We start from the raw sequence: 23,727 nt of genomic DNA on the forward strand, positions 1-23,727 counted from the left end.
CCAATCAATCTATTTTCAGCTACTCCGAAGATGAAAAGGCCATTCGAAAAAGTTGCTGATTCAAAATTAGAGATTGCGGATCTGCAAAAGAAGATTCTGGAGGTAGAGCTTCTAAATAAGAGAAAGCAATGGGCATTTGAAGACGAAGAAAGAGAGCATAAAAGATAATTATGGGCCATAGAAAAAAATATGTTGTTAAATAAATTAGAAAAATAATCGATTTTGTGCCTGGAGCGAGGATGTATTGTAATAAAAATTTGTATTTTTATTTTAATAAAAGCATTGAATGTTTATTTAATTTATCTCAAAAATTTTGTAATTTATAAAATATTATAGTAATAAAGCAAAATAATCACTAATAAGATTACTTCGCACACTTGCATTTCCCACGTTGTCAATTGCGCTTTGATCAATATCATCAGCAGGTTCATCTACTTGTTGTAGTAGTTCAAAATGTTCATCTCGCATATCAATAGCAATATTGTGCAACACCGCACATGCCACTATCACGGCTTGTACACGAGATACATGAAGCAAAATCTTTTTTGACAAAATGGGGAACCGGTTTTTCCAAACACCATATGTCCTTTCCACCACATTTCTGCTTCGAATTTGAGATTCGTTATATAGATGTGCTGCTGGAGTCGTGGGGTTTTGGAGTGGAGTTAGAAGGTATGAAGTATTTTCATAGCCTTTATCACCAACAATCAAAAGGTTTCCAAATTCTCCATTTATCAGTCTTTGTTTTAGGAATGAATTGTTGAAAATTGTTTGGTCATGTGCTGCTCCTGGCCATCTAGCCACTATGTCTAAAATCTTCAACTTTGCACTCACTACAGTTTGAACATTAAAAGAAAACTGTGACTTTCTGTCTCTCCATTCTTCTGCATTGTCTCCACCTAAAATGACAAAAGTTATATTATACAAACTAGAAACAATAATCGAATAAATAACAAAGTACAAACTACATAGTTTAATAGATATTATGTTTTTATATGGTTATTGGATCTTTTACCTGGAGATTTTATAGGAACATGGGTACAATCAATAGCGCCAATGAGTCTTGGAAATTTAGCTATGTTGTAAAACTCTTGCTGTATTTCTTGAGTATCGGTTGGAAATTTGATGAACTCAGGACGGAGCTGTGCAATAGCCTGTGAAATCAAGGTGACAATGCGACTGGCAGAAGCTTTGCTGACACCAGAGAAATCACCGACTACTGTGAGAAAACTTCCTGTTGCATAATATCTCAAAGTCAATAGTAGACGAGTAATCGGCATTATAACATGATTTCTGAAACAAACATGGCTTAGATTTGGTACATAAGGAATTCGTTGGTAAGGTAAATAGATTCCTATTCCTACTTATTTTGTCTAGGAAAACCAGACACAATAGAAAATCTATTGTTAAGTGGATCCAGCAGCGCTCATCTGGTAGCTAAACCAATCATTGCGCGTTGTATGTATGTAGGTACTTACCTTTCTGTAGGAGCAGAAATTGTTTCTTCAATCATTGAATAAACAAACATCACGGCTTCTTTAGTAAGTCTGAACCGTGTCCTAAAGTCCGTTTCGTCCAATGTCTCCATATAGTTGGTTCTATTCTGAAATACGGGATTCCTGCGCGGTGTTGTGATGCGATCAAAGTATTCATCAAACTCATCTTCAAGAGTTTCAAAAACGTCCATCATATTATTGAATCACAACGTTTTCTTGTCTGACATCAGTCAAACACACTTATGTTTCAGATAAATTGTGCTATTTGCCACTTCATCCGACATATAACTTATGATGGACTTTATGTGACGAATAGCGCTATCTGACAGTTGTGAAACGCAACAATAGTGTTTATCCTACCAATAAGTAATAAATAGCTTATTTGGAACTTATGTGGAACTTATCCGGACATTGTGAAACAGACCCTAAATTTATCTAGACATCTGTAAAAAATCCAGGTTAGTCACGAAGAAAAGAGTACGTATTGTTCTAAAAAGATCACATCCGTAAACAGCAGCTCTTTACACCATGTCCCTGTGGACATGTAGCATAGGGGAATATATAAAGAACACAATCCTAAGTGTCGTCTTTGTCCACAAATAGTTTCTTTCCGAACCAACTATATTAAAGATATATTAACCAAACACGTTTGTGTCAAATATTTGTATCCGTAGTTTTACGATGCGTAATCAAACAAATGTCTTATCGCACGAAACAACAAAAAAAAGCAAATAAATCAATGGCGCTACAACCTTTTTAGGCTTCATGATGTTTTCCTTCACCGTTCGAGCGAATGTTAAATGCGCATATAGAAAGAAAGTCCATCGGTGCATAGCCGGGGATCGAATCTACGACCTCAGGGATGAGAGTCGCACCCTTAAGCCACTAGGCCAACACTGCTCTACACGAAACTACAAGCGCTGTTAAATTTTTTTAAATTATATTAGACGCACACAAAAATTGTGAAAATGTGATGATACAAGAATTAGGTTCTGTGGCGGTTCTTGTTTGGATATGTTCAAACAAAACACTTTGTTTCAAGCTGTGTACCAACTGGCTTTAATTGTTTAAAACATGAGCTTATAACTAAGATGACATTAGGATTAATGGGGTTGCAAAGCTGGATTAACAAAAAACTAACTTGACTTTTTGTTTTTATAGAACGGGGGGCAAACGGGCAGGAGGCTCACCTGATATTAAGTGATACCGCCACCCATGAACACTCTCAATGCCAGAGGGCTTGCGAGTGCGTTGCCGGCCCTTTTAAGAATTGGTACGCTCTTTTCTTGAAGGACCCTAAGTCGAATTGGTTCAGAAATACTTCAGTGGGCAGCTGATTCCACAAAGTGGTGGTGCGCGGCAAAAACCGCAACTTACTGACTTATGAGTTCATAAATCTAAATTGTTATGTTATTGGACTTTATCGGAAACGAGAATGTTAAATTGCAATTTATGATTGAGGTAAAAACTAATTAATATATTATAATATTATAATGAATATTGGCTTCAAGTGTGCGATGATTGCTTACATTTTGTATACGCTTATAATTATTAACTAAAATAATAATATGTAACTTAACTAATGTTAGGTTTAGTACATTTTATTTGAGTCTTAGACTTGCCGGTTTCCCTGACTGTATGAGCAAGAGTCTAGGGTTCGTGATTTTACGGTTAAAGGTAACATTCAGAATCGAGACGGTACAGATTCCCTTACGTCAAAATGTATTAGATTTTGACATTATAGTTCAAATTGTTCAAAAGCTATTAGACTGGCCTAGCCATTAGGCTTACTGCCCAACCTTCACCTGAGTGCTTAGAAAAATATATAAAACTTTGTCAACCTCATCAAAGGTCAATTTTTTTTATGTAATAGGAGGCAAACAAGCAGGAGGCTCGCGTGATGTTAAGTGATACCGCCCATTGACGCTCAAATTGCCAAAAGGCTCGCAAGTACGTTGCCGGCCATTCAAGAATTAGTGCGCTTTTTCTTTGAAAGACCCTAAGTCGAATTGTTTCGGAAATACCTGTTTCCACTTTTTATACAGTAGGGTGAATAAAGTAAAAATTAGGCACTACTTGCACTTTACTCATCATCTTTTTTTAGTTTTTTCCCTTACTAGGGTTGCCTGGAAGAGATCGCTTATTAGCAATAAGGCCGTCCGTTGCACCGCTTATATTTTTATGTACTTTTTTAAATGAAACGAAGTGTGAAAAGTGTGCTAGACTGGCAGAATGACCAGCGCTGTGGAACAGTCTGCTCCTCAGCATAATGCTGAGCCAGGGCCAAATACAGACACAGCACACACACATTACACACTTGAAACTAACCGAAAGGGAAAAGGGAAAACAATTTTTTTCTTTCATTATTATTATTATGTGTGTGTGTTTTTGTTAGTAATAAATGTTATGTCTATGACTAAATAAATAAAGGTACAATAACTCTAAAACGTCGATTAATCGCTACAATTCAGTCATAGCCATTAAGGCTAGATGTAGTTGGCGTTAAGTAAACACTCCAAATGTCACCCTGTCTCTTTAAGCACCTCTTGTTACGCACCAGTTATATATTGAAATCGGTATTGTGTTTCACGTCAAATTAGGTATAGATTTCACACACTCAGGCTTTATGAGTTAGAGAAGGGTTTGTGCTTTTCAAAAGGTATAATTAAATCCTGCAGAATTAGCGAAAGATTTTTTTTAACAGAAAACATGGCAAACGGCCAGAACTCTCACTTGATGTTAAGTGAGCCCATTGCCATGACTCTCAACGGTAGAGGGCTCATGTGTGCATTGGCGATCCTTTAAGAATTGGTACGCTCTTTTCTAGTAGGACTATAAGTTTGTTCTGAAACGCCTCGACGGGACGACATAGTGATGGTCTGAAAGAAAGAACGTACGTAACGTACGAACGTACCTTAAGAGACACTTGATCAACGTACGTAAATGAAATTGCAAAAGAATTTATCCACTAATCTAGTCATATTAATATTCTTCTTCTTCAGTAGCACTCTTCATTTCTGAAGGTCTTTCGAAAGGAAGCCTCTGCCTCTGGCCTGAGTGATGGTAAGACCTGCAAGGACCTTTACTTGATCGGAGTAGGGGAAGGCCTTGAGGTCTGACGCTCTCTACTCTGCCACTCTGCTTATTAATATTAATACTGTACTATACTATTAATATACATTTTATTTCATCATATTATATTTAATACCACACAAATAAAGTATATTTACAATATTCTTAACCTAAAGTAATAAAAATTCAAAATGGTCACAGTGTAAATAAATATGTATAATAAGTTCTTATTGTGATGGTGACAGTTGACATGTGCTTTGACACTTATTGCGCCGCGCTTTGCGCCAACTCAAATCTCTGGCAATGGCGTATTTTGACATATGAGTAGAGAATAATTATCTTTAGAATTTTTTCACAATTTTCATTATAAAACACACAGTATAAATAAAGCTAAAATTATAAATGAATTTACGTTATCTTAACCAAAATTAGGTTATCCTTGATGAAAATGTTAATGTAACCTAAAAAATATGAAAACTCGAGAGGTTAAATAGGGTTGAGCCTGAATTATGCCCTCGCCTAAAATCGGGCGCTTTTTCGCTTTGCTTTTGTTTTTAAGAAGAAATTAGACATTTTAATATTTATCTTTGCGGATGTAACAAATAATAAGCCTTTTCTTTTTGGGTAACCTGGGACTTGTGTCTATTTCATTGATAATTTTTTTACGGGCAAGTCAGTTACCCGTCGTATTCATGTCTAAAACCTCTTCTTTATGATATTTAATATTTTTTTATTTTATCAAAGGTAGTTGGTCTAATTCACCAAGTCTTGATTCTACGCAACACTAATGCATTATTAGTGTAATTTTTGGTATTTTACAAAGAATTTATATTAGTCTAGTCGACAAGTTGAAAATGGAACAAAATAGAGATACTACTCCTAAAATTATGTGCGATAGCTCATTGGATCCGGAATGACGTCTAGAAAAATGTGCTAAAAGCGTGTATTAGCACATGAAAAATTGCAAAAGTTATAGACCATTAAAGATGAAAAAATAATGGCATTTAGTTTTTTGCCAATATTTAATAAACTATTAATATTTAAGAAATTTCAAATAAAGATTCTGAAAGAGGAGGAAATTTCCAACAAAAACTCCTAACTCCCGGAACTCTATCTCCATTATTTATTATGTTAATTTAACGCTAAAAATAGGTCTGCGGGTGACATTTTTAGGATTCGCGCGTGGCGTCAAAAGCGACTACGGCACATTAATTAATTTATTTAAGGTATTGAATATTTTTTTTTAAATTTGAAAAAATTATGGTGTGTTCTGAACACTATAATTAATTTATTCCCGTTGAAAATTTTACTTAAAAATAATTTTTCAACAAGTTAAATAACTGTTAACTAACGAAATTTTCTCGAACGACCGTCTTAATTGTAAGTGAAAAAAAATGTTTAAATAATGGTCGTAAAAATATTTTGCTTCGTAGAGCCTTTCTTACATACATACTTAACAAGATCGTGCCATAAAAGTTAAAAAAATATTTATACTTTGTTTATAACAATTTTTTTACTTAAACAAAAACTTAAAAATCCATGTAATGATGTTAAAAAAAAATTGTTTTTTCTCAATCATCATATAATCGTTTTTTTATTAATACAAGATATTTATTGATTTGCAAAAAAAAAAAATCCCGCCATTTGTTGATAATTTTTTTTTAAACAAATTGATTAAATCAATATTTTAAAAAAAAAATTTAACACAACTTTATTACATTAAAATTTTTATGATTTTAAAAAAAAAAAATTTTCCTTAATAACAATTTTTAATTGTTTATAATCGTTTTTTTTAATTTTCTATTGTTTAAATAATTAGTTAAGAAATTTTTTTTTCCTAAAAATCATAATTGACAGTCTTCTATAAAGTAACAGAAAAAAAAATTTTTTTTATCAACAATTCTATTGTTTATTAACTTACCAATTTGTTATAAACAAATATTCAACTTTTGTTTATTTTTTTTCTAAAACTCCTAAAATTAACAAAAACAACCATATATAACAAAGTATAGAAAAAAATTTTTTGTAAATTTTTTGATTATCATGAATATTACTTTTATTTAAAATTAAATTTTCTTTTTCTATACTTTGTTATATATGGTTGTTTTTGTTAATTTTAGAAGTTTTAGAAAAAAAATAAACAAAAGTTGAATATTTGTTTATAACAAATTGGTAAGTTAATAAACAATAGAATTGTTGATTAAAAAAAAATTTTTTTCTGTTACTTTATAGAAGACTGTCAATTATGATTTTTAGGAAAAAAAAAATTCTTAACTAATTATTTAAACAATAGAAAATTAAAAAAAACGATTATAAACAATTAAAAATTGTTATTAAGGAAAATTTTTTTTTTTAAAAATCATAAAATTTTTAATGTAATAAAGATGTGTTAAATTTTTTTTTAAAAATATTGATTTAATCAATTTGTTTAAAAAAAATTTATCAACAAATGGCGGGAATTTTTTTTTTTGCAAATTAATAAATATCTTGTATTAATAAAAAAACTATTATATGATGATTGAGAAAAAAAAAATTTTTTTTAACATCATTACATGGATTTTTAAGTTTTTGTTTAAGTAAAAAAATTGTTATAAACGAAGTATAAATATTTTTTTAACTTTTATGGCACGATCTTGTTAAGTATGTATGTAAGAAAGGCTCTACGAAGCAAAATATTTTTACGACCATTATTTAAACATTTTTTTTCACTTACAATTAAGACGGTCGTTCGAGAAAATTTCGTTAGTTAACAATTATTTAACTTGTTGAAAAATTAACTTTAAGTAAAATTTTCAACGGGAATAAATTAATTATAGTGTTCAGAACACACCATAATTTTTTCAAATTTAAAAAAAAATATTCAATACCTTAAATAAATTAATTAATGTGCCGTAGTCGCTTTTGACGCCACGCGCGAATCCTAAAAATGTCACCCGCAGACCTATTTTCAGCGTTAAATTAACATTATAAATAATGGAGATAGAGTTCTGGGAGTCAGGAGTTTTTTATTAGAAATTTCCTCTTCTTTCAGAATCTTTATTTGAAATTTCTTAAATATTAATAGTTTATTAAATATTGGCAAAAAACTAAATGCCATTATTTTTTCATCTTTAATGGTCTATAACTTTTGCAATTTTTTATGTGCTAATACACGCTTTTAGCACATTTTTCTAGACGTCATTCCGGATCCAATGAGCTATCGCACATAATTTTAGGAGTAGTATCTCTATTTTGTTCCATTTTCAACTTGTCGACTAGACTATATAAAGAAGCAACAAGTGATAGAGTTGACATAACTAAAAATATATTATGTTGGTGTTGAGCGGGTAGAAATAAACATTAACCTCAAAAATAAAAAAATATATAATTTAAACTGTAAAACTACCACCACTAGTCACCATGTAATGGGAGGCAAACGGGCAGGAGGCTCACGTCATATTAAGTGATACCGCTGCCCATGGACATTCACATTCCCAGATGGCTCGCAAGTGGCTCGGAATAATAAAGTTTTTGCCGAGTCACTATGTTTCTGATGTCCGGCAATGTGAGTGACCATGGGTATCACTTAACATGAGGTAAGTCTCTTGCCCGTTTGCCACTTTTTATAATAAAAAAAAGCGTCATCCCCAGTACTGTTAGGCACCAACTAAAACCTTTATTTATTTATTTTCTGACAGCTAACATACATATTATAAAACAAAACACTTTTTTTTCCTTTATGGCTCTGGCACGGTTTGTGCATTAGCCAGCAAACAAAACTCTTAGACAATGTACATAGCTTACACAGATTACATAGATAAATAATATAATATATAAAACAGAAATAAGTATTAATAGAAATTAATCGACAAAAAGAACAAAAATAAAAGAAAACTGAATAAAATTCACATTCAAGAAACAACAATTAATAATTACTATTTCAAAGAAATTACTAAATTGGTACTGCTATACAAAGTCAAAGTCTTCCTGTCTCTTCAAATGTTTCCTCACATCCTCTTTGGTGAGGTGGAAAATATCAATATCCTCATAATTAGTGTCATAGATAAAACCCGAAACATTGTGGAATTATGCAGGTAATTCGTGTTCGTACGTGGTACATCGAACAATTGTGAATATATTGTCGCATACAGTGGAGGGTTTCTTAGATCTATCCTCCCATTAAGAATATCGTGCAAATAATCTTGCTGACTCCACCGACATTCTAATGAGTCAAAATTAAACTATTTGCAAAAATCTGCGTAGGTAATATCGAAATATTGATAACTTTTATTAACGACTGTACTTGCAACTTTATGATAGAGAAGTACTTGGAACAAAGATAGAAGAACTATATAAATAGAATAGCTCTTTTATTTATCACCAGACAAAGTTTATTACTAGATGCATTTTCTTTCATTACGACGTTCGCCTGTCCAATAAGTTCAATTACATTCCGACCGCGTGTTCGTGTCAAATAAAGTCTATGCTTTATTCAACGAAAATTGTTTATTGTAAAAGTGTAAATTAGTTTGCTAGAGGCTTGCGGCTTCTTCAAACGTAGTGATATATAATATATATTGAAAAAGTCTTATTTGCCTGGTGGTCGCAGTATATGTATACATTTACAATTTCCTTGTAAGCTAAAATCATGGCCATGAAGAGGGGTGGAGAGTTTCTTGCCAGTTCTTCTCGCCCTACGCCTTTGATTTAGGAACTAGTAGTAAATGTAAATTTCTGCCTTTTTTAAAATTGACGTTCATAAGTGTACATCTTCAATAAAAATAAATAAATTTTGATTTGATTTGTGAATTATTATTGACAACGAAATCAATTTGTGGACTTGACTTGTGATAGACAAGTAGGTGATCACAACTGGATTTGAGACAAGTCGTATTTCCTCGATGTTATCCTGTACCGTCCGAGCGAGTGCGCACATAGAATGAACATTGGTGCACAGCCGGAGATCTAACCTACAACCTCAGGGATGACAGCCGCTCGCTGAAGCTACTAGGCCAACACTGAACACTGGTCAAAACTGAGAATTTATATGTGATTTAATAAAATGTTGTGATAAAAAAGTTACAGGCGTTAATTTTTCGTTTCCTTTCGCATAACATGATTTACCATATCATGAACAGGGACGCTTGTGCGTTGAATTGCCAGTGATGTCTTAAAACATCCTTTTATGGGGAAATTCGGTAGATGTGAGTAAAGTTTTTATTACTCAGAAAAAATTTATTAGGGCTATCATGGGCGTTGGACCTCTTATTAGCTGTAGACCAATTCTTCATGAACTCGGTATTCTGACAATACCAAGTTTGTATATCTTTGAAGCTGTTATGACTGTCAAGAAGCATCCACAATTATTTATTTAAAAATACTATTATTCAAATAATTTTATCAAGAACCCATTTCACCTTCAAAAGAGCACACAACGCTGCGGGCGTTATCTAGTTTCTTGCGCACAGCGGAGCAATCACAGACTACAAAGTTCATTAATTTAAGGCGAGAAGTGAGAGCCCTCAATCCCACAGACAAAGCGACAATTAATTGCACTAAAAGCGTGGATCACTTTAATGAAATGCATTCTGTTATTGATTTTCGTTATTGTTTCGGTTTTTGTTTTATATTATAATAGTTTTATACAACAAATAAAAAAAAATTAAAAGTTTATTTGCCAGAAACATTCACTCATACAAAAATGCATGCAAATGTCATATTAATTATCATAATGCCATAATAATAAGTTAATTTCTTCATAATTGGTGTCAATCTTTTGGTCAAAATACTCGCCCATAAAGGCACCTTGCCTTTAAACATTTAATAAAAAGAGCGTACCGTATTCTTAATAGGCGAACGCCCTTGCAAGCCCGGTGCCATTGAGAGTGTCCATGTCCAGTGGTAGCACTTACATGATAAGCCCCTTTGCCCCCTAATTAAAAAAATACAAACCACCATCACTATTTTCCAATAGCAGCCTGCCCAGCCGCTATTCACAACTCTTTTTTTTATGTAATAGGATGCAAACGGCCTGATGTTAAGTGATAACGTCCCCATGGATACTCACATTGCCAGAAGGCTCGCAAGTGCGTTGCCGGCCTTTCAAGAATTGGTACGCTCTTTTCTTAAAGGACCCTAAGTCGAATTGGTTCGGAAATACTTCAGTGGTCAGCTGGTTCCACATAGTGGTTAACTTTAGAAAACGCTCCACACGCAAACCAATAAAGTGCTTTGATATACAGCATTGAACCGATACACCGCAGGACAAGACATATATTGACAACCAGAAGTTATAGTTTAAAAAAAAGGACATAAGTGACTTTTTCTTGAGGGTCTCTAGACGGAGCACTCATGATAGGAACTGCACGCCGTGCAGGTTTGGATCAATCTTAAAAATATGGAGCAGTATTTTTTGACATTTCTAGACGTTTTTGTATGAACGGTTAGGGTAGTAAAGTTCGTGGTGTGTTAACTTCTGTTTGAAGACGAGGCTGACAATTAAAAGCTTCATTAGCATAGAAAATTAAAATAAATCTTTGCTGAAAATAACTATATCCACGAACCAAGGAGTCTCCATCGTTATTATATTGTATAATAAAATTAATATTAAGAGGTCTCTTGTTAATAAAATATTATTCATAAAAATTAAATCGTCTAGTTACACTTTTACTAATACTGTTAATATTTTTACTAATAGTGCTTTCGGCTCTCTCTATCAAATTGTGTTTACGCTATGGTAAAAAGGGACAAATTCTAAATTATACTGATTTATGACTATCGTTAGGGTTATTTTCATCGACAAATCACTTTATGGTATTAGTTTAAAACATCGCCTATACCTGTATACATAACTCACCCTGCTTTGCATTCCACGGATCAATAAGGGTTTTCTATTGTCCTCGAGACTGACAGGTTTTGCACGTCTCACTACTCCAACTTCTTTTTTCACTTTAATCGAGTGGACTTTTCCTATACTTAAGTGGTGCTTAACTGTTACATATCAATTGGTTTGCAGGTTTTTTTAATATTTCCTTCTTATATATACACACTCGCTTATACGGTGAAGAATAGCTTCGTGAGGAACTGGCATGTCTCATCCAAAAATCGATATGGATTACCTACTAGTCTTTGAAATAAAAATGATCTGAGACATAATTATGTATATTTCATATGAGTCGTATTTGTGTAGCGACCAATGATGCCAGACACGGGTTAGCTATGGGTTGAGGGCATGTTTAAAGTTAAAAATACACGTTGAATTGATAAAGTAATTTATTTTTGAGTCAATTAAAAAAGTAGATGAAATCTGAGTCCAAAACCTTGGTTGTAGGATTATTAACCATTTTTAGTTTACAACATGTTTTTTTACGTAAAACACGTTTATTTAAAGGGAATAATTTGATATCTTTCATCATTTGATAATTCTATTAAATTTATATAATATATAAACTAACTAGTTGGCGCGCGACTTCGTCTGCGCAGAATTAGTATTTCGCAGCTTATGTTCAAAAATTCAAAAATCATTTAATCATATTGATAACACTTTGTACACTTATGACTTGTCTGTAAAGAAATACATATAAATGCTTCTAATTTTACATTTAGTGCCAGTTCTCAAATCAAGGGCGTAGAACGTATGTTAGCGTGGTGTAGAAAAAAACCACTGAAGATATTGACTATTTAAGATAAACATTGCCATCATATGTATGATGGCAATGGCAATGGCAAATGTAACATTACATATGCGTAACTATAAGAATAGCTCAGCTATAGCTAAGTAGGATTTTTTTCCTACTTACTTGATATTTTGGACAATTCACACAATATCTTTCTGATATGTAGCCTATGTGTTATTCTGACGTAAAAGCTATAGTATTGTAAAGTTTCATTCTAATCCATTCAGTAGTTTTTATGTGAAAGAGTAACAAACATCCATCCATACTTACAAACTTTCGCGTCTATAATATTAGTAGGACGGCGCTACAACCTTTTAGGTCTGGGCCTCAGGTTTCTGTGTCTGTACCGTGATTCAAATAGGCAGGTGATCTTGTGCTTCACAATTTGTTTTTTGGGTCTCTAGCGCCGGTTTTCTCACGATGTTTTCCTTCGAGGTACTAGCAAGTGTTAAACGCGCTCTTAAATACAGTCCATTGAGGCAACTGTGCATTCCTGAATGATGGTCGCACGTTAAAACCACTAGGCATATACATGTTACACCTTGGAATATTTGTGTAAATTGTGTGTATGATAACATTCAATCTATAATTTGGTACTTTCGTCTTTTGTTTTTTTTAACCAAAATTAATAGTATGACAGAGAGACATAAAACAGTTTTATTAAGGCTTTAGGGCCGTAAAGCCACAGGTAAAGCTAGTAAGGAATATTAGAAACTTCGAAGCCGTTTCATAATAGGGCACTTTGTCGTTGAAATTAGCGGAGCCAACGGGGAAAAATGCCTAGAAGCTACCATGATTGTTCCTTGGATAAGCTCTTTAGTACACTCTTTACAACGACACAACCTGATACCATATTTTCCTAACGACTTCAATAAAGAATCAGGCACATAAGTTTTTTTTTAATTTTAGTAATTTCGACTAATTTAAAGAGAAAAATTCTCGTATCTTTTATTAATAATATGCTTTGTTATTCTTCCTTTATATTAAAAATATATTATAATGATCAATGCATTTTAGAATTTGGAATTTATTATATAGGTATATAAAATAATATATATATTTGATTTTTGTTGTATTTTTGTATAAATAGGCAAACATTTATGTTTGAATGTGTATTCCATTTTTGGGTTTTGTGTATAATGTAATTGTTTGGATATTGTTTAGTGAGTAGCTGTAGGAATACTGATGAACAAATAAATAAATAAGACTAAAATGATATGACTCATAAAACCTATTTTAGAAATTTGGTAGGGTTAATCCACCATTAATAACACGCACATACAATACAATAGAAATAATTGGGGACTGTATGAAATATAACAACCCTGTATTTGTTTTCTATTAATTATAAAAATATTTATATGTTCAGTCAATAAAACACAAACAGTTAACATAACAAAAACTATAAATGTACCAATATTTTACCAAAAATTTGGCACATAATTGTTCTCAGAAAGAGTTTTGTGTTGTGTAAAGCTCAGGATCTTATCTGAATAGAACATTGTTGCTTTAGATGAACAGTTTTCTATGTCTTGAAAGTGCTGGTCAACGCTAAAGACTGCAGCAAATCGTTGTATTAAATAATAAATAAATCGGTGGCGCTACAACCTTTTTAGTTCTGGACCTCAGATTTCTGAATATGTTTCATGATCATGTTATAGGCAAGTAGGTGATCAGCCTCCTGTACCTTACACAAGCCGTCGACTTTAATGCAAGCCGGTTATCTCACGATGTTTTCCTTCACCGTTCGAGCGAATGTTAAATGCACACATAGAAAGAAAGCCCATTGGTGCACAGCCGGGGATCGAACCTACGACCTCAGGGATGAAAACTGCACGCTGAAGCCGCTAGGCTAACACTGTAAAGCGTTGTATTATTCTATTATAATCAAAGGTACCAAAATAAACACGTCATAAATAACCTATATCGTCAAAAAAAGTGTCAAATCCAAAGTTACGGCATAAAAACACTTTCAACACTGTACATTCTAATATAATGATCTATGTCTTAACATGTAAATCCCGTAAAGGGGTTGTCAGAGACATAAAACTTTTCAAAAGAAAAAACGGCCCAACTTTTCCACTTTACCGTCTAAAACTTCGTAAGGCCACATTGTATTTCAAACTTAATTCTCTTCTTCAGTTAAGTCTTTCATTAGCGGTCGCCACGTGAGATGAATTTGTATCCGAAAAATTCAAACAATGTATTCAGGACGTCGCCGCTTCGCAATGGAGGCTAGCGAATACGTTGGACAAAAGAAAAGTATCGACAGTTCATTGAAGACTTGCTAATTAATTTGATTAACCTGAATAGATTTCCTTATTTATCTTAAGTCCATAATTGGATCACGAATGGCACTGGAGTCCGGAACTCTAAGGTCTGAATTTGTGTTTAAAGTATTAAGTGAAATACCAAGGCTGCGTGTAACTTTCTTGATTTAATTGTCTTGAGTTGATAGTGTTGTTTTTTATAACATACTAGTAGAGTGTTTTAGTCCTTCGAGCCGGATGTGAACTTGTCGAGATATTTTTGTGATTAAATTTTTTTTTAGCCGATACTTTTTACACGCTTTATATTAGCTTCACCTGTATGTATGTATGTATGTAACCGACCCCTTCGGACTCGATTTTGACCCACTTTAAACAGATTTTATTCAAATTTTGCGCACCTGTCAAAGATCGATGACAATGCAATAATCCGAAAAAAAAAATAAAAAAAATTTAACTAAAAAATAAATAATAGTTTAAAAAAATCTAAAAAACACGCTTTTAAAGCACATCATTCAACAAAAAATACTGGTTTTATTGTGAAAAAGCGTGGGTTGGTCGATAGACGAAAAATATGGCACAGATCGCCCCACGCTTTTTCACAATAATACCAGTATTTTTTGTTCATTACCATTTTCACCCTAAATTAGGAATTATTTGTCACTGTTTAGTTTGATGTGCTTTAAAAGCGTGTTTTTTAGTTTTTTAAAACTATTTTTTTTTTTTTTTTACTGTGACTTTTGCCCTTAAAATATTTTTTATGTAAATACAATGGGGCAGACTGATTTCTGTATTTGTTTATTTTAACTAATAAACAAGTCTTATTTAATATGGAGTATTTACAATATTCTTAACATACATAGTAATACTTATTATTGTTATTGTATTATTACTATTTATATTTAATTAATTTTATGGTAATATGGGCAATGGGCATCCATCATTCTTTGCAAATTGGAAACAAATATGACCCTTAACTAATTGAAATATAATTAATTGTAATGAATATCGAAGCTTAGGTGGACGGATAAATTATTACCAATTTGTGTTCCACAAATGAATTTCTGTATTGGAACGAAGTTCCTTATCGCGCGTTGTGAAAGAGGGCTAGACGGAAAAAATTCTTACGAAAAGTTGTCACGACACTTTTTTGCTATTTGCTATTGTAATACACCGGTTCTCGTCCGATCACCGAAGTTAAGCAACGTCGGGCGAGGTCAGTACTTGGATGGGTGACCGCCTGGGAACACCTCGTGGTGTTGGCTTTTTTTTTCGTCGTAAGATTGGTGTCGAGAAATCTATCATTCTGTTATGATACCAATTAACATATAAATTAATCGAAAGGAATTTCGTTCCATCCGGGTGTCCCTTGTCCTCTAAAGTTTTTCTTTTTTTAAATAAGTAAAATAAAGCCTTAAAGTATATAAGGAGTTCATATAAGAAAGATATTACTTAGTTGATAACATTGAATCGCGAGTATAAAGAAACCCAGACAAGCCTTCGAATTGAACCGCTTAAATTGTCTCGAAATACAAATTTCATCAGACAGAGGATAAACACCAAATTGCTGCATTCACAATTTTACAATAAAGATGTTATTTGACGTATTTGAATCTTTCGTAAACATGTTTGTTTTCAAGCAAAAACATCGGTTTCTACGGGTACCAGGGACGAAAATATGTTTTGAAAAGCTGTTTATTATTTCTATTGTAACAACTTTAAATTAAAAGGTGAGTTACATTTTTATTAATTGATTTAATAATCATAAAATTCTGTTCGAATATACTATGAATTTTTATACATTGAAGAGTTTGAGGAAGCCAATTGTAAAATGTATGAAATCTCGAAATGTATTAATAAAGAATGAAATAATCATCATTTTAAGTAATTATTCAGTTTAGTTACTGAGAAACTAGAGTTATATAGTGTAGTGCAAATATTTTTATTTGTACGAGTATGTTTGTAAATGGATGGATTAATAGACGCCGAAGTCAGTAAATTAAATAAACCGTAATGAAACCACTTATAAATACTGTATTTAATTAAACCTTGTAATTCGTAAATTTCACGCAGGTATTAACAGGTAGGTATTAACTTCACGCATTGACACTCGGCACTGAAAACAAATGAACGCGACAAATCATTAAATAGTTTAATGTAAACCTCATTTTAAAAATTTTCAAAAATGGAATTAGAACTGGCAAATGTAGGGGATAACAGAATGAAATGGTATTTTATTTCTAATTTGAATTCGGAATGGACGCTACGAGGGGACAAAATCGAATTCCACTCGTGCCTTAAAACGGAAGCCTTGCCCAAATATTTTGGAATTTCATACTTTCTCATATTTACTCATTATATTCCTCAAATGCCTCCAAGTTGGACATTATTCTTTTTAACTATTGTAATTTATCACCAGTCCAATATGACGTAGAATAAACATAGACAAAAGTATTCAGTGTTAGTAATTGTTTAAATAATTATTAGAATATGGAACTTGGATTGCATAGTAGTTGCGCTACGCTAAACGGCTTTACTTAGACTTCTGAAACAATTTCATAAATTTTTCTTTATATATGTTCCTAACGTTTTCTGTAAGTAAGTATATTTTTCGGTACTTTAAGTATCTCTTGATAAGGAAAGCTTTCCTTCAAAAGTTATTTCATTATTATCTAATATATATATAAAATTCTATGTTCGTTCCCATACTCCTCTGAAATGGCTCGACAGATTCTTATGAATTTTTTTATGCATATTCAGTATGTCTGAGAATTGGCTACTATCTATCTTTCAATCTCCTAAGTGATAGGGATGTCCACCCTAAAAATTTTGTTTTTATTTTTTAGACATTTTTTTGTTCTTATTTTTTTATGATATAACATACAAAAATAAATACAACTCCTAATTTTCACTCCTCTAGAATCAACGCCTATTTTTTATTATAGTACCTAACTAAAAAAAATATTCCTAGAAATAATATACATGGCAAAACCACGTTTGCCGGGTCAGCTAGTTTAATATAAAATATAATCAGGTAGTAACCAATAAATCCCTTGTATAGTGTAGGGAAATTAATATTTTATTAGAAAAAGCGCTCCGAAAAATCCAAAGTGTTTGCTCGGTGTCGGCTTTTAAATGTTACGAATGACCAAATATATATTTATTACTTAACAATATAGTGTACGTTTCATAAATTGCACAAAAACCACCTCCGGGAATGCTCAATTGTGTACTCGAGTCACAAAGGGGTACAAATGTCATTAGGAACGCGTGAATTGTAAATTGGACATTACTCGTTACACCTCCCGTAGGGCTGCACGCCTAACTAACCGTTCAATTCTATTGTTTTATGTTTAATATACAATATAATACTCAGTTAAAATATATATCTGACTTGTGAACTGACCTAATAAGGTACCAGACCAAACCTCTGGGATCAGCCAGAGGTTTTGAATATTTTTGATTTTATAAATTTATCGTTACGATCTAGCCTAACTTAAGACTAATATGAAATTATATTGATTTACTAATTTGAATATTTAACATAAGTTAGTAATTAAGCTACCAAGATGTAAAGAGGAAATATAATAATAAAATAATGTACATTGAAATAAATAAATAAACTTAACATAAACTAAAGTATATTATTAAAAGGAGTCCCTTTAGGTTCCGAAGATACTGGCAGCGTTCCCCCTTTGAATCGCTAGACTTATTCTTTGTCCGAGGTAGCTGCCAGATCTTCGGTCTCCTGTGATGTCGACTAACCTTTTTGAAATTTCTTAAAAAAGCCTTAAAGCGCTGGGACCCCACGGACCAAGGGTCTCGACACCGAATGGGACAAAATCATATTCTGAGCCTAGACCCTGTATTTGCATGCTTTATTTTTTTCAGCCGCTTCACAAGCCGCACCAGCTCTGTAGTTGGTTCCATGTAGTTAGTAATTGTGTATTATTCATGCAAAACTATTACTGAATTAGTGTGAGTGCACTTAATACTAGCATGCACTCACACTAATTCACTGATTCGAATGATTTTGTTCTTTTGTGAGAAGTGAGAAGTCACTAGGCTCGTAGTGTCAGAAGTATTTGAATATTTTTTTTGGAATAAGAAAAAAAAAATACGATCACTGCAGCTATATTAAGTTAATAAACTAAATCGTTTATCGAATCATAATTTCAGACGCGTCGTTCTATACGATGGTTTATATAAACATTCGATGGTCTGTATTACTGTGTTCATATTTTAATTTTGCATTATTCCATATTTAGTTCCTGTAGTTATCAGTTTTTTCTCTCTCTTATATTTATTAGCTTTTTGTACTCCGTGAAGAGCGATTCGTATCGACGGCAGTCACTTTCCGAGCGGCTTGATCCCTCGTAGTTGCGAGTGTCTCTCTGCATCTTCTATTTACCATCGCATTTACCATGAAGAGTGTTCAGAGGAGTTATAGGTTTAAAGACATTAATTCTCATAACAGACAATAGTCACTTACATAAGAACTTATACATATACTAAAGATACAATTTATCACGTCGTGGGTCATTGAAGAGCTTCAAGGATGAATTAGCGAAGTAGAACTTGGGTGGATATTCATTTACGCAGGTAACTGGGATCACTCAAGAGATGGTCTTTTAGTCTAAATTTAAATATTGCCAGGCTGTCTGCACTTTTTATATTTTGTGGAAGTCTATTATACCGCAGCACTCCCCCAACGCTCAATGTTTTTTTACCGTTATTGGTTCTAAACTTAGGTACAATAAGATTGTGAGGGCGTCGTGAACTGCGTTTCTGAATTTGATTTATTCTAGTGAAAGTAATTTTAGTATGTATATAGTTATTTAGAATTTTGTAGATTAATAAGATGGCTAATTTTGTAGATAATTAACCTGCAGCTGAGTGTCATCGGACGACGAGGCAGAATACGAAATTTCACCCGTATCATCTCGACGTCCGTCACTATGTGGAACAACCAGCTACCCGCGAAAATATTTTGGAACCAATACCACTTAGGGTCATTCAAGAAAAGCGTAGGGTCCATGGGCGGGTATCACTTAACATCGGGTAACCTCCTGCCCGTTTGCCCCCTGTTCTATAAAAAAAACTATGTAATATATCGATACAATAAAATACCTACCTTCATATTAGTTATAGATGTTTATTGTTTTTCAACCTGAAACATCAATTGTTTTGCCTTTGACCAGGATCAAATGAAGAGGTCAGCCCTGCGATTCTGTAACTCACTTTTCGAACTCACACAGCGGTTTTCGCATCGACGGTCGCTCTCAAATCAGTTGTGAAACAGTCATTTTATGATTTGGCATTCTGATAAACAATAAACTACAAGCTCCCACCTTTTCAGAATGGCAAATCATAAAATGACTGCTTCACAACTGATTTGAGAGCGACCGCCGATGCGAAAACCGCTGTGTGAGTTCGAAAAGTGAGTTACAGAATCGCAGGGCTGGAGGCCCCCTGGCCCCAAATTATATTCCAAATAAAATTTACTTTTTTCAGTCGAGTTTTTCAATCAGTAATTTATTGTAAAACCAAGTAGAGTCTTTTAGTATTTAACAAATATATCAAAATAAAATTTGTTTACTTGTGTTTACTAGTCGGAATTTAAATTATTTTCCGTGTCTATTGTGTGCCTCTCTTTTCGGCACTACCTTTGACATTATTTTCGAGTGCCTATGTTAACGTAAAATTGTAAATACCGTTAGATTGTAATCTATCTCGCGAGATTATAAACTGTCGAAAGATTGTGAACCTCAGCGTACTGCTTACAATTTAACGTATTATTATTCGGTAGATTGTACCTCACTAACTTAGTTATCATTCAAACTTCTTTGGTCAATTACAGATTAATTTTACTTCCCAACAATTTCATATAACTACCGAATAATAATACGTTAATTTGTAAGCAGTTCGTTGAGGTTCACAATCTTTCGACAGTTTATAATCTCGCGAGATAGATTACAATCTAACGGTTTTTACAATTTTACGGTGACACCTATAAGCGAAAGTAGTAACCATATCCGTAAATAGCTTTTATTTACACATTACAAACGATTTCTTTGCAACACATATCATATGTTGAGCCTCAAACATTTTGAGAGACGGTAATTGCCCACCAGGGGTCCCGCATTGCCAATACGAGAAAATTTTATTTGAAATAGAAATGAGAGCTCATTACATATCCTCAAGCGGGGAATATTTTGATTCATCATCGGCAATTCTGTTATGATAGCGCCACTAATGATATTGTCTGGAAATACATTTCGTATATTTGTTTGGCGATGTAAATAAAATAACGAACTCAATTGTATTACAGAAAAAAATGGTCTACAACCTTTGCTCTTGGCCTCAGAAGTAGATATGATAAAATCTGAGTGCAAAGCCTATATAGGGTTGTAAGATTATTAACAATTTTTAGTTTAAAACATGTTTTTCTACGTGAAACACGTTTATTTTAAAGGGAATAATTCTAAGTATAAAATGATATCTCTCATCGTTTGATAACTCTATTTAATATATTTATTATGTTGTATATTAATACGTATATACAGAAATCTGAGGCCAAGAACTCAGATATCACGTTTCTAATAGGCTAGTAATCAGCCTAACACAATATGCCATCGACATTTACTATAAGGCATGCTTCCTAATGATTTCCTTCACTGTAGGAGCGAGCGTTAAATATATAGAAATACCATCTCAAATTTTACACAGAAACACATCTCAGAACACTAGCTGACCCGGCAAACGTCGTTTTGCCATGTATATTATTTCTAGGAAACATTTTTTTAGTTCAATTAAAATAACTATATAGTATGATAAAAAATAGGGGTTGATCGTAGAAGGGTAACAATTAAGGGTTGTATGTATTTTTGTATAAAATAAAAACAAAAAATAAGTCTAAACAATAAAAAAAAATATTGGGGTGGACACCCCTTATCACTTAGGGGTTTGGAAAATAAATGGTAGCTGATTCTCAGACTTACTGAATATGCATAAACAATTTCATAAGAATCGGTCGAGCCGTTTCGGAGTGGGAATGAACATTGTGACACGAGAATTTTATATAAAAATTTCAAACTAGCAAGAGAAAAAAAAATATTGGTTTTTGTAAAGTAGGTTTACGATCGAGATGTTTTCGTGATAACGTCTTATTGGTGATATAATTTTTTGGGAAGTAAGGAATTAATGAAGATAACAATTTTTTCAAATTTTAAATTACATCTATCGTTTTATTCATACTTTTGATGATAAATTTCGGGTGTAAAAAGACAAGTTTACTTATTCGACTATGATATACATTTTTCTTCATACATTCACGGAATGACTGGCAGCGCTCGAGATGAGACGGGAGATCGGTCCGTCTCTCTCTCGTTATACCTGCGATCGCGCTCGTGAGGTTTTGGTGTGACACAAGTTTCTGAACATGTCACCCGACTGAACTGACTGAAAAAATACATGAAAATGTAGTAACTAAAACTACATAGAAACTTAACCCTCATAAAGAGTAAGTCAAAATTATGGTAAGTGTTGTAAAATATATCAATATCTTCATTGCGAGTCCTATTCACTGGAGCATTCAGAGCGGGCTATAACCAAAATCACTCATTGTAGATTTGATTTGGTAAGAGTATGTGTATTGAATTAAATAAAATGTATTGATCCTTAAATACATACCTATTTATTTATTGTAATTTGTAATTGTGCTAATAGTAAACTATAATTCAATGGTTGACTCTAATTAAAAACACAATACAATATAAATTACTCGATACAAAAAAAAACGTGTGTACTTATGTACATTGTACACGCGATAGAAGTTATACTTCTTTGGCGTACCAGATAAAAAACGACACTAACTTTAGAAAAAACTAAAATGTTGACTATAGCTAACTGCAGGGTGTCGGTTTTTTGGGACGTTATACGCGCGCATCGTAAAAATTGACTCTCATTATTTTTCCCTAACGCGCCAAAAGAAGTATAACTTCATAAAACAAGTCACCTCTAACTTTAGTCTAATTTCGTTGTTATTCAATCATGGCTAGTATTTAAGTTGAACTTTGAGCATACGTTTGTTTCTCTAGTCTCGCTCCATTGAGACAAGAAAACTACGGTTCTTAGCGCCAGCCCTGCGATTCTGTAACTCACTTGTCGAACTCACACGGCGGTTTTCGCATCGGCGGTCGCTCTGAAATCATAAACTACAAGCTCCCACCTTTTCAGAATGCCAAATCATAAAATGACTGCTTCACGACTGATTTGAGAGCGACCGCCGATGCGAAAACCGCTGTGTGAGTTCGAAAAGTGAGTTACAGAATCGCAGGGCAGCACACGATATAATATGTCATTACCATTCCCAAAAACTACACTTAACACTTTCGCATTTCTAATATTAGTAAGAATATATAATACGTAATTATTCAATTTAAAAAAATCCATAAATCAACTAACAATTGTTAAAAAATATACGAAAAAAAATCTCGTTCTTATAATTTTTGCTAACACACAGTGTCACCACTATCGAAATATTTGTTAGAATCGGTTTAGTAGATTGAAATTACTCTTACAAACAAATTAAAAACAATATTAGTTTTAAGTTTTTATAACATTTATTAGTAAAGATAATGTTCTGCTCTGACAATTACAAATAAATACACTTAGACCCAGGGGAGTAGGTTTGCATACGCGGTGATTCCTTTAGTATGGCTCTTTCTTTCTCTTTCTCTTATTATTTCTTGTATTGCATCTACTATGCACCGTTCAGGTGAGCCTCATGCCCGTTTGCCTCCTATTACATTAAAAAAAGTGATACTCACATTGCCAGAAGGCTCGCAAATGCGTTGCCGGCCTTTTAAGAATGGGTTTGCTCTTTTCTTGAAAGATCCTAAGTCGAATTGGTTCGGGAATACTTCAGTGGGTAGCTGGTGTTAATAAATATAATGTACTTTTGGAACAAAAATTGTAGAACGGCGTGATAAGTAGAAATAATAGCTATTTTAGAATAATTGTACATTCGAAGCATCATTTGAGACTTAGCACAGTGCAATTAAGCAAGAACATTGTTCGTGATTTGACCAAGTGATATCTACGCGACGATATTTTATTAAATTATTGCATTTAGTTTCACAGTCTAGCAAACTGGCATAATTCAATTATCGGGCTGTTAAATTCACATCTTCTCGGACATATACACGATCAATTCTGTCTCTAAATCCTAATTTC

The 23,727-nt window shown here is 33.0% G+C and overlaps 1 protein-coding gene and 1 pseudogene across 2 annotated transcripts in view; both read left to right on the plus strand.

Moving 5' to 3' along the window:
• LOC125060888 overlaps nucleotides 1–23,727 on the plus strand; it is a 73,031-nt gene that overhangs the window by 24,871 nt on the left and 24,433 nt on the right. The window lies entirely within an intron of this gene.
• On the plus strand, nucleotides 15,637–15,755 carry LOC125061060 (annotated as a pseudogene).

This window comes from Pieris napi, chromosome 22 (assembly GCF_905475465.1).
Source record: "Pieris napi chromosome 22, ilPieNapi1.2, whole genome shotgun sequence".
Lineage (NCBI taxonomy): Eukaryota > Metazoa > Arthropoda > Insecta > Lepidoptera > Pieridae > Pieris > Pieris napi.